The sequence below is a fragment of the Lactuca serriola genome, chromosome 7, assembly GCF_051521515.1.
Source record: "Lactuca serriola cultivar US96UC23 chromosome 7, Lser_US96UC23_V15, whole genome shotgun sequence".
Classification (NCBI taxonomy): Eukaryota; Viridiplantae; Streptophyta; class Magnoliopsida; order Asterales; family Asteraceae; genus Lactuca; species Lactuca serriola.
The window spans coordinates 202,062,459-202,077,966 of NC_136414.1; positions in this window are offsets into that span (position 1 = coordinate 202,062,459).

Below are 15,508 nucleotides of genomic sequence, written 5' to 3' on the forward strand. Positions count from 1 at the left end.
GTCTTGGATAAGACAAAGACCAACTAGGACCAATTTATGAAATGTTTTGATAAAAAACTACACTAACTCTTGAATATTTGTTTGTCAAGAAATGGTTGTTGACAAGAGATTCTTATATGTCAAGGAGTCAGTGGGAGTCTTATTGGTCTTGAAAGGTTTCAAGAACAAATCAAATAGACCTTATCGATCATCACTAGCACACGAGTTGAGCTTTACAACCTATCGTGTTGACATTATTTTGTTTCTGTGTCGTTCCAATTGAGTTAATTATGCATGTGAGTTCTATGAGTTCTCATTTTGAACGCATAAAAGGCAAGGCACCTTAATCAATGAAAGGTACATTGATAGGAAAGGGTGAGCTGCTTAACTACTTAGAAGACATGGTGGGCAGCTGTGCTACCATAAGGCAAGAAATCGAGATTAAGAAAGTTCGATCCATATGAGTTTGAATTTGTCGTAAACTTTGGTTTTGACAAATTCACATGGATAGGAACAAATACACCGTTTAAATCTAAGTGTCATAAGATTTCCTCCTTCATGAAAATGATTGTGAGGAAATGCTTTCACTAAGAAAGATTTTAAGAAGATAATGATTGTAAAATTGCATTCTCGAATTCAATTATGGTTACGGTATCCCTTTCCATAATTTGAATTGTGAGGTTTGCCAATTGTTTACACACACATATGAACTATCTAAGGAAAAGGTGTATAAGAGGCCTTGATAAAAGATTATCAAAGCATTAAGTATTAGAAACATGAATTTAAGAAATTCAATAAGTATTGTTTTTCTGAAAGTTTAGCTGTTTCTGAATACATGTCGAAGCTAGTGGGAGCATAAGTGTTATGTTTATAATAATCATCATGATAGTGGGAGCATAAAAGTTATGATTGTATGATTATTAAGGCACGTATTGCAAGTTGGGAATATTAATTATAGAAAACAAGAGTTATACCTTGCAAAGTCGTAAGGGTTGTAAAGTTGTTTTGCTATAATTAAGGGAGAGAATATTATGGTTCATTTCAAATCTAAAGGATTAGGTTGAGAAATGTTAATAAATTTAGTCAAAGGTACATAGTGTGTTCTTAAAATTTCGATTATGATTACGACATTCCTCTTCATAATTCGAATTTTGAGAACATAGCTAATAAAACATTATGCATCGTGTCCCATATGCTTCGGGTAAAGGATCGATTGCAAATGCTTGACCATTCTAAAATTTTCCAAATGTCGAGCGCATTAGAGGGAAAAGGGACTAGAATCGGTTTTGACTAAAATAATTAAATAAGTATCAAAGGACAATCCAAAGTTCGACGAGGATTAGTTGCTTGTGAGTAGTTGGAAGCATGGTATTAGATGGACCATATCGACATTATTATGAATAGATAAGATTCTATCAAGAATGAGTTGTCATATGGAAAATATGGATACGTGTCCATATTGGGAATTGAATATTGAAAATCTATTAGAAACTTTTATGCAAAAGGATGTTCAAAGGAATGTACTTTGAGTGAGAGACATCATATCTAAGGAATTGTATTGTAACAATCTCCGATAGAGGACTTTGTAATATCATTGGCAATAGTCTTTGTGACTTTGGTGCAGTGATATTACGAAAGGATCATTGCATAAAATGTTAGAATCTAGCATATTTTATAAGTAACAAGAATTTGATATTCTCACACTTATGAAAAAGGATTTGGAGTTGTGAAATGAGAATGATTGGAAATGTGTTCAATGTGATCTATTTCAGAAAGTAAGAACCATAGGTAAACATTGTGTGCATGCTAAGAGCATGGGACAAGTGTAATAATTCAAGTAAGAAGTTGATTACCCGAAACGACAAATAATGACTAATCGATATGGTGATAAATAAAAGGAGTTTTGTTTATACTCAAAGGTTTGAGGCCATATGGGATTAGTATTATTCTTGTGTTTCACTTTGCATGTTTTGACTTCCAGAATAATTGAATTTATTAAGAATAATCGAATTATTCGAACGGGCCACAGTCGTTCATATGTTGGAAGTCGATATGAATGAAGACTGTCGTGAATTGGTGTGTGGATTGTCTAAAAGAGTATTAGACATAAGCAAATTTTTGCTGCAACGTTCATGAGTGCTTATGAATATGATTTGAGCATTGGATTAAACCCACACTCACTTGGATCACTCCATGGATTGTATCACGAGTGATTGGTGAGACGATAACATCTTATATTCTTGAAACTGAGATGTGTGAGTTGTATCTTGCAAATCGGTTGCACATTGATAATATGTAAACGCACTAGTAACTTGGTGTTATAAAACATATTGTTGTGTGTGATTCGGTGAGTGAGTGCAAGCAAGCATTGTATCAAAGTTTATCCGTTCCTTTTATCCAAGGTAGGATAAAAGCGATATCTTTGGGCCCCTCGATGATTTTGTGATGACAAACGTAAATGCTCGGCCGGGTAGGGCTAATTTGATTTGTTCAATTAGTCAGTCGTCATAAATCGGGAATCGAGATATAGTACAAAGAGAATGATTTGAAATCATATCTCATATGATATCTAGAATGGAGGAATATATGATCGCTTATCTAAGGACACGCATATCTGATATGATCAGAGTTGACAGCGGCTTTGGAAAGCTACGATTGCAGATCAGGATCTGAAGTCATACGCGGAATAGTTGTTAGACTTATCCAAGTGGGAGACTGTTGGATTAGTGTCTAAGTCCATAACTATTTTGGTATGTACTTGACCCGATGGTGCATGGTCCTTTTGGGTTGGCTTCAGCAAAGCAACTTGATTGGAGAAATAAATAAAGAGAGAGGTTGTTATGATTTATTAATATGTTATAAGAATAATATATTAAAGGAGAAATCATATTTGTTTAATTAATATTGGTCAATAATTAATTAAGAATTAATTTTGTGATCAAGTGTAATTAATTAAACTAGAGGGGCTGAATTGTAATTATGTGATAGTTGCAAAATAGGGCAATGGTTATCCTTGTTAAAGGATGGACGAATTCAAGGATAAGGATATCCTTAAAATCGTCCAAGGTCCAAGAGATAGGGATTTTCAAGGCTTATCTTAGGGTTGCTTGATGGGCAAGTAACTAGATAAGGATAAGGACTGAAACCCTAATCCCAACCCTATATAAAGACCCCTAAGGCCTTAGGATTTCGTGCACTTGATCCCTAGAGCATCGAAGGAAGAATTTCTACCCGTCTCCTCTCTCTTTATACCTTCTCCATTTGCTTATGGTGTTTGTAAGCCATTAGAGGAGTGACACTTGTGACTCTAAGCCTTCCAAAGTCAATTCAAAGAGGAATTGGGATTGTTATTGCTACATAACAATCAAGGTAATATCTTAAACCTAATTATATGTTAATATTGATTTCCATATGCTAGAATTAGGATTTATAGTCTTGGATTCAAAGCATGTACAATAGAGAAATCTAGATCCAAGCATTAGGGTTTGTATGAGCACATAGGATGTCTTATGACTAAATCCCATCAGGCTCCTCCTGAGATGCAGGAGTTGTCTACACAGCTGCAGGAGCTGTTAGACAAGTGATTCATTAGACCGAGTAGTTCGCCCTAGGGAGTCCCGATTCTGTTTGTAAAGAAGAAGGATGGGTCGCATCGGATGTGTATAGATTATCGGGAGCTGGATAAGGTAACGGTGAGGAACCGTTACCCACGCCTGAGGATTGATGACCTCTTTGATCAACTACAGGGAGCATCTTGGTTCTCCAAGATCGATTTGCGTTCAGGTTATCATCAGATATGGGTCAGAGAGGAGGATGTACAAAAGACTGCCTTTCGGACACGCTATGGTCACTATGAGTTCGTGGTGATGCCTTTCGGGCTCACCAATACTCCTACCGCGTTCATGGATCTCATGAACTGCATGTGCAGACCGATATTGTATCGGTTTGTGATAGTTTTCATTTATGAAATCTGGGTTTATTCCAAGACGCAAGAGCAACATGAGTAGCACTTGCTAGAGGTTCTGGATACTTTGAGGAGAGAGAACTTGTACGCTAAGTTCTCCAATTGTGAGTTTGGGTGCGCGAGGTGCAGTTTCTTGGGCACTTTGTCAACCAGAACGGGATATTGGTTGACCCAGCCAAAGTGGACGCCGTGATGAGATAGGAGGCTCCGAGGTCTCCATTTGAGATTCAAAGTTTCCTGGGATTAGCCGGCTATTATCGGAGATTCGTCTAGGATTTCTCCAAGATAGTCTTACCCCTGACCAGGCTGACGAGGAAGGTCATGGTCTTTCGTTGGGGGCCTGAGCAGTAGGCCGCATTTGAGACATTGAGACAGAGATTGTGCGAGGCGCCAATCTTAGCTCTGCCAGAGGGCATGGTGGATTTTGTCGTATACTGCAATGCGTCCATCTCGGGTTTGGGCGCAATTTTGATACAAAGAGGATATGTTATTGCTTATGCTTCGAGGCAGCTGAAGCCTTACGAGGCGAATTATCCGATGCATAATTTGGAGTTGGGGGCGGTTATCTTGGCCCTCAAGATTTGGCGACACTATCTCTATGGGGTTCGATGTACCATCTACACGGACCATAAGAGTCTGAGATACCTCATGGATCAGCCGAATCTGAACATGAGGCAGCGTCGGTGGTTAGATGTGGTGAAGGATTATGATTGCGAGATACTTTACCACCCGGGGAAGGCCAATGTAGTGGCCGATGCGCTTAGCCGTAAGGCAGTGCCGATCAGAGACTTTTGCATGCGAATGACAGTAGTGACTCCACTGTTGGAGTAGATCCGAGAGGCCCAACAGGAGGTGATGAAGGAGGAACACCGGAAGAGCGAGCATATTATGGGCCAGATTTCCTCCTTCGACTATGATAGTCGGGGGTTGTTGACCCTTCACCGTAGGGTGTGGGTCCCCTATCATGGAAACGTGCGTCATATATTTATGAAGGAGGCGAACAAATCCAGGTTTTGTATTCATCCCGGAGCGATGAAGATGTATAGGGATCTTCGTCTTGACTATTGGTGGTCCTGCATGAAGCGGGACGTAGCATGGTATGCAAAGCGATGCTTGACCTGCAGGAAGGTCAAGGCCGGGCACCAGAGGCCACACGGCAAGATGTAGCTGTTGGATATTCCCATGTGGAAATGGGAAGATATTACCATGGACTTCATCACCAAACTTCCAAGGACCGCGCGAGGAGTGGATTCCATATGGGTCACTGTGGATCGGTTGACCAAGAGCACCCATTTTATACCGATCCAGAAGCGTATATCGGCCGAGAAGCTGGCCGACATTTACATTCGAGAGGTGGTGGCTCGGCATGGAGTGTCAGTCTCCATTATTTCTGACAGGGATGTGCGGTTTACTTCCAGGTTTTGGAAGAAGTTCCACGAGTTGGGTACTCGTCTCCACTTTAGCACCGCATTTCACCCGCAGACGGATGGTCAGAGCGAGCGGACCATCCAGACTTTGGAAGATATGTTGCGGGCATGTGTGCTAGATTTTGGTGGTAGCTGAGATACTTACCTTCCATTGGCTGAATTTTCCTATAACAATAGCTACCACGTGAGTATCGATCGTCCTCCCTTTTATATGTTATACGGGAGGAAGTGCAGGACCCCGATATATTAGGGTGAGGATGGCCAGAGGGTCATGGGGAGCACCGAAGTGGTGCTCAAGACGACATAAAGAATTTAGCAGGTCAGGAGCAGGCTTCAGACTGCACATAGTCGGCATAAAAGCTATGCCGACAAGTGCCATTCAGACCTGGAGTTTCACGTCGAGGATATGATTCTCCTGAAGGTGTCGTCTTGGAAAGGTGTCATCCGATTTAGGAAGCGGGGCAAGCTGGGCCCCAGGTATATCGGGCCTTTCAGGGTTTTGGCCTGGGTGGGCAAGGTGGCATATCGGTTGGATCTGCCAGCGGAACTCAATCAGATCCACGACACTTTCCACGTCTCCCAGCTGCGAAGGTGTCTGGTGGACGAATCGACAGTGGTGCCCCTGTAGGATATACAGGTTGATGGCAACCTGAACTACATTGAGCGGCCTGTAGCGATCCTCAACCAGAAGTCGAAGGATCTGAGGAACAAGAAGGTCGAGTTGGTGAAGGTGCAATGGTGTCACACCCCCGAACCAGACGGCGGAAACGTCTGAGGGCTCTTGTGACTTAAATTGAATACCATCACAATGAATATACATGAATCATAACAGAACTCATCACCATGCATTTAAATATTACAATTGATACTGTTTACATCCAGTACATTGTTTTAGACATTACAATTTCATAACATAAACTGTCTGATAGATAGTCTAAGCAAAACACCATGACATTACTTGGTACTTATTCTTCGGTTTACCTGTTACCTGAGAATACAAGTTATTTTGAAAAAGGTCAACATAAGAAATGTTGGTGAGTTCATAAGTAATGTTGTGGTAAAATGATTTGGTGTAGTTTGTAAAACCTAGAAAATCCGATATTTTTTGAAAAGATCATTGTTTATAAAAAGTGTGAAGATCCGTGAATATATGCTTGTTGATTTTTAAAACATGTATAATTGTTGAACTTTTGTATAAATCTCGCAAGTGAAAATGTTGAACTTCCCAGGAAAACCCGATGTTTTCCCAATGCATAAAAATACAATGACTTGTCTATTGTTATACCGATACGTCGAATGATTTTGATTACCCGGGTGGCGTTGGATTAATTAGGGTTTGTGAGTTGTTATAATCACGCATTAAAGAAAATGACTAGTTTATAACTACAGATTACGAACGATCCTTAAAGGCGTCGGCCGTTACTACTCACTTAATCCACCCACCATGATTAATCTTGTTTATCGTCCTGAATCTGTTTACTTTGATTTCTCATAAGCCCAACAACCGAGGAGAAAGGAGAGTACGAAGTCCCTTTATTTCCATGAGTTATTCAAGGCTATCGGGAATGCGAAAGACACTTGGCCCAACTCGCATTTGACTTCTCGACCTCACTAGCAGTACTAATGGGCCACTAGGGCCCAATAGCACATTAGAGATATTGAAAGTCCTTTTACATGGAATTGGGTCATAGGAGGCCCAATAACACATAAGCATAGTCCCTCTGGGCCCAAAGATCATGTTAATGGGCTAGCAAGGCCCAAAAAGCATGATTTGAAACTTCCAAGCCAAAAGTTTGTAAGTTTGCTCATCATAGTTATCGCGTGTTTATTGAAATGCTTTGGTTTAACGATTTTGTTTTGTAATTGATTCGAGACCGAATCAATTCGTTTTGTAACGATATTTGTTGTTAGGAGTGTATTTGTTTTCCGTTTCGTTGGTAATCGTGGATCTTGTATTTTGTATTAATTAATTAATTTGTTTGAAAGTGGAATTTGACCCCTTTTCATTAACCTTCTTTTATAAAAATAACACTTTTGCTCCTTTTTATATAAAAGAATTTCATTTTTAGTCCTTAAAACACTTTTCTTGACACTTTTGTATTATTTATTTGATGAAAACACGATTTTAACCCAAAATTTACTATGTTGACAGCTTCAGCCCCTCCAGAATAGTGATTCTCGGTTAGGAACCCATTTTTCACAACTTTTATAGTTTTGGCCCAAAATCTAAAAACTTTACATTTCTGGTCCCTTTTGATAGTGAAAAGCATTTTTGACTCATAAAATGATTTTTTCATGCTAATTACCCCTTGTTTTACAGAAAGTTACATTTCAGCCCCTAAAATTTATCATTTCTCGCATTTTGAGGCTTATTGGGCCGAAAAGCCCAAAATTAGCCCATTAAGCTAAAAATTTACATTTTAAGTCCTTTGAAATTTCTATTCTTCAGAAAAACATTTATAGGAACTGTTTTGACTCTTTTAACCTTCAAGAAACCGTGACTTGTTGATTTCTACCCCTAGTTTTGTATTTTTGACAATTTAAGCCCGAAAATGGGTTTTATGTTTGAACATGTTCATCATGACCTTATAAACTATTTTTCTTGACTTTTTTAGTGCAAGATATCTTAGATTATGCTTGTTTACTTTCTCATGTCATAGATTTCGGGTTTACACCCCTTTTTGGTAACATATTCATCACAAAACACATGATATCACACACATACATGCATCAAATCACACATAGCATACATATACACAAAGATCTACACATTTTCTTGTATTCTCCCCCATAAAACTCATAAAAACCGAAAATAGAGGGGTATGAAACTCACCTTGAGTGTGGTTTCGGTTTTGAAGAAGATTGGGAGAAGTTTGGTGCTATTTTCGGCCCTAGCAAGTTCCTTGGATGGATCTCGAACTTAGTGGGTTCTAAGATGCCAGATCATGAATTTGAATGGATTAAGAGGTGATTTTTGATGAAAAGAAGTGAGTTAGATCATAGATTTATGCATGATCTTACCTTAGATGATGAATTTGTGGGGTAATCTCCTTGAAAAGCTTCCTAATCTCGAAAACTTGGTGAAGAAAAGAGAGAGTTTCTTTGAGAGTGTTCAAGTGAGATGTGTGTTTGTGTGTTTGTGTTGTTTCGGCCGAGAGAAGAAGAGAGAGGGGAAGAGAGATTAAATGAAATGATGGTTGCATGGAAATATGGGTTACATGCATGGAAATCCAAGAGAAAATAATGAGGTGGCATAGCAAAACTCAACTTCCATTTCTTTTCTCTTTATTTTTATATAAATATAGATGGGCCTAGAGAAAGGAAGAAAACAAAGAATTGTTGAGCCTTTGGTGCTTAAATCCAAATCATGGGTCCATGTTGATTGTTTTTTGGCCCATTGGACTCCTAGGGTACCTCACGGCCCAATTTGTCAAAAAGAATAAATTTTATAACCCATTTAGGTTAATTGGATTTGTTATGGTCCAATAAGGCCCATTAAAGTATTTTATTTCATTCTAGGCCCAATATGGCCCAAAATGTTAAAATAAATGAAAGTGGGTCCAATTAGAGCCCATTTAAGAGTTCTAAGCCCAAGATAGTCAAATTGGAAGCTTATTGGCCTATTGGGCCTAATAAGGAAATCCTAGTCCATAACGGACTTAAACCGGGATTTCTAGGGTTTCCAATTATTTGTTGACTATTTGCAGTCCTTGTATGAAGTGTTTGATTGAAATTCTGTTGTTATTGAATAAGCATCCTACATGCTTTCACATTGTTGGTTCACATTTGTTATCATTGTTAAATGTTTACAAGGCATCGAATTTCCTAGTTGTGACAAATGGCGGCACCGGAAGGGCTCGGAGTGGATGTGGGAGCCGGTGGACGAGGTGATGGAGCATTATCCAGAGCTTTTTCAGGACCGATCAGTAGACTTCGAGGATGAAGTCTAAGATAAGTGGGGGAGATTTGTAGCACCCGGTTCCTGGTATGAATTTCATTCAAGTATTTTTTTTTTGCCTAGAACGTGTCGAGTTGATGGCCAACTCGACGAGTAGGAGCGACTTGGACCCGGGAGTTTAATGACCTACTCGACGAGTCGGCGTCCAGACTCGACGAGTAGGCCTTGACTGGACAAAACCCTAATTTAAGGGATTGAACCCTATTTAAGCATCTCATTCAACCTCCCTTCGTCCCTATTTCTCTCAAGAACTCTCCATATCAAACCCTAATCGTTTGTGTAAAGATCTAAGGCCTTTGTGGTGGTTTTTGGTGATTTTGGAACATAAGAAGGAAGAGAAAGGCTTGAGCAATCAAGAGGAGGTCGGAGGAGTTCGAGTTTGTGCACCCTCTACAGTTCTTTAGAAGTATAAAATGGATACCTTGCTCTTTCATCTTTTAGATCCCTTTTTGGGGTGATTTAGGGATTTTAGGAGCCATTCTTGGTGACCAATCATGAGTGCAAGCATGATCGGGGGCTAAGACTTTAGATCCAAGGTCTTTGAGGGGTTACAAGGCAGAAAAGGACTGATTTTGGAGACTTAGAGAGCCCCATGCATCTTAAGAGTCTCATTTAGGGCCATTTGAGCTCATAGTCCCATGCATGCACGTCAAGTTTGTAACTTTACGTGCTAGATTGATCATAGAATCCTAGATCTATCTTTTGGTCAAGTGTTGTACATCATAAATCAAAAAATGAGACTTGGTCATTCTCAACTCGACAAGTCGTTCTTGGACTCGACGAGTCCATGGATTGACTTCCCTTTTCTGTTGTGGTTCGAAGGAACCCAGTGAGTGTTAGAGTGGTCTTAGAGGGGTCCAGGGGAGTGACCCAATGCATTAGACTTAGCCATAGACCAAGAAATCATAGAACTTGACAAGTTGTTCATACAACTCGGTGAGTCAAGGGCAGACTTGTTCATAGGATGGGGATGAACTCGATGAGTTGTTCATACAACTCGGCGAGTCGGATGAAGGTTCATTCGAGGATGTTTTAGAAGGAGAACTCGTTAAGTCGTTGCTAAACTCGACGAGTAGGGGCGTGAAGAAGGACAGATGAAAGGATAGGGACTCGAAGAGTTAACGGCCCAACTCGACGAGCCAGGTCAACCGGAAGTTGACTTTGACTTTGACTTTGTCAGGGGTAAAATAGTCATTTTACCCTAAGAGTAGTTATCAGTGTCTGATTAAGTGTTTTATGGATTTATAGCCGAAGGATCACCGGAGCTAGGCAGTATCCTATCGAGAGGACCGAATGGGAGGCCAGCACCGAGGTATGATAGGCAATATCCGGTCGAGAGGACCGATGGGGAGGCCAGCACCCAGGTATGCTAGGCAGTATCTGGTCGAGAGGACCGAAGGGGTAGGCCGGGCACCCAAATATGCCTGACAGTATATGTATGTTATGTGATTATATGGTATGCAGTACGATGGGGGAACTCACTAAGCTTCATGCTTACAGTTTTCAGTTTTGTTTTAGGTACCTCTTCAGCGAAGGGGAAGGAGCTGGCGCGGTAGCTGCACATCATACACACATGTTGGATTTCCGCATTATGAGATTCTTGGGATTGTACTCTAACATTGTTATATTTATGGTTTGGTTTTCAGACATGCGACATTAGTTTTATGAAATGATATGTCTTCACTATGATTTCTTATGGAAGTTTTATAAATCAGTTAATTAAAAATGAAATTTTTTGACTCGAAATTTGGGATGTTACAATATGTATTATGATTGTTCTTGCCTCGGTCTCGGGTAATAGTATGTATGAGTTATCTCCCTGCTTGTATTCGGATTGTATTTGCAAAAAATGTCATATTCCATTTGCATACCGGGAATTATTAGTAGCTAGTGTAAGGTCATTTCCCTTTTCTGGTTTGAAGGATTTAGTGTTATCTCGGTTACGGCCGAGATCAGTTCAGGAGCATCATGAGAAATTTGGGGTCAGGGTTCAGCAGGATAGTTATCCACCGTCGTCAGGATTTGGTGAAGTTCGGTCGTTGTGTTAGGGATAACATTTGGAAGCATCAAGAGAGACAGTCTATCGCTAAAGGAGTTGCTCTGTGCATCGGCTAATTCGACTTTAAGTTCAAGAGGGACATCAGGTTAAGATTTTAGGGTCATTATTGTTGGGATTTCAGGAAGCGTTCATCTAGTCTTCAATGATTGTGCAACCCTTGGAGTGGGCTAGTGATGGATTGTTAGCAAGATTAGGTGTTGGTAGTTAGCGTGTCTATCGTATAAGGGAGGGAGGAATGGAAATCCTCTGATTTTCATGTGCCGTGAAGACTTAGTCGAAGCTAAGTGGGGGAGCAACGATCATGTACTTAGAAGCAGGAGCATTTTGAAATGTGATAAGTTTCGCATCCTTTTCAGGAAGAAAGACGGTCCAAGCAGCTGTATGGATTGAGGATAACGTGAATTAGAAGTTCGGAAAACTTGCAAATAGTTAGACCGCATTATCGGGATGCCTGATAGCAGGTTTCAAAAAAATTAGGCTGGGAATTTCAGTCAGGACATGACTACAGCTTGGAGTACTATATCATGCTTGTATGCTCGATTATGGAGGTGTTCAGATTAGTGGTTAGCGAAAGACTGTGGTCAGCGTGGAAAGTGTTGTAAGACTGTGGGATAGCTGTAACATTCATTAGTAGTCGGTCAGCGTGGAAAGTGTTGTAAGAATGCGGGATAGCTGTAGCATTCACTAGTAGCTAGTCGGCGGGGGAAGTGTTGTAAGACTGCGGGTTAGCCGTAGCATTCACCAGTGGCCAGATAGCATGAAAAGTGTGGCAAGGCTACGGGGTGGCCCGTAGCATTGGTTAGAAGATAGTGTAGAAGTGTTGTAAGACTATGGGGTGACCCGTAGTGTTCACTAGTTGGAAGATAGAGTAGGAACGTTGTAAGACTACGGTGTGGCCCGTAGCATTCGTATATCAGTATAGTAAGACTGAGGTGTGGCCCATAACATTGGTATTGTAAGACTACGGTGTGGACCGTAGCATTGGTATTGTAAGACTGTGGTGTGGCCCGTAACATTGGTATGGTAAGACTACGGGGTGGCCTGCAACACTCGTTAGTTAGCCAGCAATATATTGGTATTGTAAGACTGCGGTGTGGCCCATAACATTGGTATTGTAAGACTACGGTGTGGCCCGTAGCATTGGTATAGTAAGAATATGGAGTGGCCCGTAGAATTCATTAGTGGTCAGTTAATATGGAAGCGTGAGACTACAGGGTGGCCCGTAGAATTCATTAGTGGTCAATTAATATGGAAGCGTGAGACTACGGGGTGGCCCATAGCATTCGCCGGTCCTTATTCGGTAGTAAGAATGTATCAGATGTGTGACTCGCTTATGGAGTATTACAGATAGGTTAAACCGGGGCAGGGTATCCCACACAGATATGAGTAGGCCTCAACATGATTGGGTTTGGTAACCGGGTGGAATCCGATATTTCTAGATAGCCGACATGTAAGTTGGGACCAGGGAGACCTCGGTTCATCTGGATTCCGGATAAGAGACAGCAGGATCTTCGAGCAGGAGCATTGATAAGAGAATTTGTGCATGGAATATTTAGTTGAGTGAGAGGTGCTAAGTCACTCATAGTAGGATTAAATAATCCCATAGTAAGCAATTTGACTCTGTTGCGCAGCTTACGTATGAGTCTAACCGTTGCAGTGATGAATCTCTTACTTGAAGGATTATCTGACCTGTTCGTTGGGTTGGATGTTCGTCATCGGGTCATAGTAAGTGGAAGCATTCAGTGGGTAACAGCAAACGGACCAGCACTAGGAGTGGCTGGAGATTTAGTTTCATCGAAGGATCTGTCCTTTGCAGAGACAGGAAAGATTCTCGCTTATGAACAGTTGCCTTGGGAAGGCCATCGATTGTTCAGGGTAATGGTTAGACCCTCAGGATGTCAAGTATAGCGGTCCTTTCGGGAATCAGATTGAGCAGACAAGGTTATGCGTTGTATAAGAATGGTTGTGAGTGTTTAGGCTAGTTTGGAGTAACTATTGTGTCCTATGAGAAGTATTCGAGATAAGTATCCGTAAAAGACTTCGAGGATGAAGTCTGGTTTAAGTTGGGGAGAGTTGTAACACCCAGTTTTAAAGTACTCGGTAGTTGTTTCGGAAGCCAAAGGGTAGGGGCAATATGGTATTTTACGGGTCTCAGGTTTTATCCAGAAGGTTTTAGGCTTAGGGGTGTGGCTAGGAGTGTAGGGTATCCCAATACCTTTTCATGGATGTAAAGTTCGTCGGAAACGGACTTAGAATGAAGGAGTTATGGCAGCTTGAAGTTATTGTCAATTTTAGCCCCTAATGGAGTTTTGTGACAAGGCAGCCCCATGCATGCAAGGAATGCATGCGTGTGTTTAGCTGAGTACACCCAACGTAAGATGGGTTACGCCCAACGGATAATGTCTTATGGTCGCGGGTGCAAAGAGGCATACGCCCAGCGTACGAGAAGTACACCCAGTGTACGCTCAAAGTCCCTAAACCCTAGTTTTTAGGGTGTGTCACTATATAAAGAACATTATACCCTCAAGGACCAGCCTCCTTCTCATCTTTAGACAACCACCACGAACCCCTAATCCTCCCTTGAGTGTATTTGGAGCTTTGGAGGCCATTAGAGAGCATTTTGGTGTTAAGAAGCCATTTTTCAAGCAAGTGAAGAATATAGCAAGGTGGTGGATCAAAGGGGAAGCAGTAGATCCAAGATTGTGGTTCCATTTAAGATCATATTAAGGTATAAAGTCTGAAACTTTCCTCAAGTATGTTTATATCTATGTTAATGGGGTTTTTTTGGAACTTTTAGGTCCCAAGAATGGACCTTTATGACTCAACTCGTTTTCTAGGTCCAGGGTTGCCACCCTTGGTGTCATATGAGTCCCATAAGCAATAAAGTTTCAATCTTTAGGGCTCATTTGTTACCATGCATGAGATCTAGCCATTTTCATGGTGGTTTGTTGTCACATATTAAGTTTGGGCTCATTTGGTGTATTGCAAGCCACCAAGTAATCAACTTTATGGATTAAGACGTTGAAGAGGACTTGGATCTGTAATTGTAGCTTCTCGAAAGGAGTATTAAGCACTTAATGGGAAAAGTAGCTTATCAGAGGAGTACGATGGGCGTACATGCAAGTACGCGCAACGTACACCACCTTCAGCGAGTACTCTTAGCGTACAAAAGAGTACGCCCCACGTACTCATCTATTATGGGATTGGAGTGTTTTGGGCCTTGGGTTAGGCTAAGTAGTGGATTTTGGGTCTTTGGGCCTTATTGGGCCATCAGAAGTCAGATGTTTTGGGCCAAGAATATGTTTGGGCTTAGGGTAAGGCCCATTAGAGGGATTGGGCCCAATTTAGCGAATTGGGCCATTAGTAGGCCACTAGTGGGCTTGGAGAGCCTACCTAGTGTTGGGCCTTTTTGTATTATGGCCTTCGCCTTAGATATGGACCAAATTAGACTAGGGGTAAAATGATTATTTTACCCTAAGGAGGATTATTTATTTGGACTAATTGTTACTTTGGGTAATGGTAGCTCAGGAGTCGAGAGACCAGTAGTTCGGGGATTCGCCAGTTACCAGCAAGAGGTTTGATATGTGCATATTTAGTTCATATTAAGTATAGATTTTTTTATCATTTATTACCTAAATTATTGCATATCATTGACAAAAGGTATTTAAAAATGTTTGAATTATGTTTTCAGTCCAAAAGTGAAGCTCGGAAGCAAAAGGAAGCAGGAGAAGCAGTTGGGAGCTCGGGAATTGAACAAAGAAGAAAAACACCAAAAACAACACCTACTCAGCGAGTAGGGTTGTCTACTCGGTGAGTCCTAGCGAATATTCGAGAAGATAAAGACTCAAAGACCCAGAGACTTATCGCATACGGGGATTGAGAGATGGAATCGGCGAGTCGGCACTTGACTCAACGAGTCGTTGTGCAAATATAAAGATAACTTCTCAAATTGACAGGAGAGAATTCTGGAACCCTTCTGGAGAGATTAGCTGCGATTGAAGAACCATAAAATCCCTAGAGAACGAAGATACAAGCTACAATCCAATTCCGAAGGAGATTCGAGGCAAATTTCATCATTCTACTTAATCTTTTGTTTTCCAATATGGCTAGACAATTAGAAT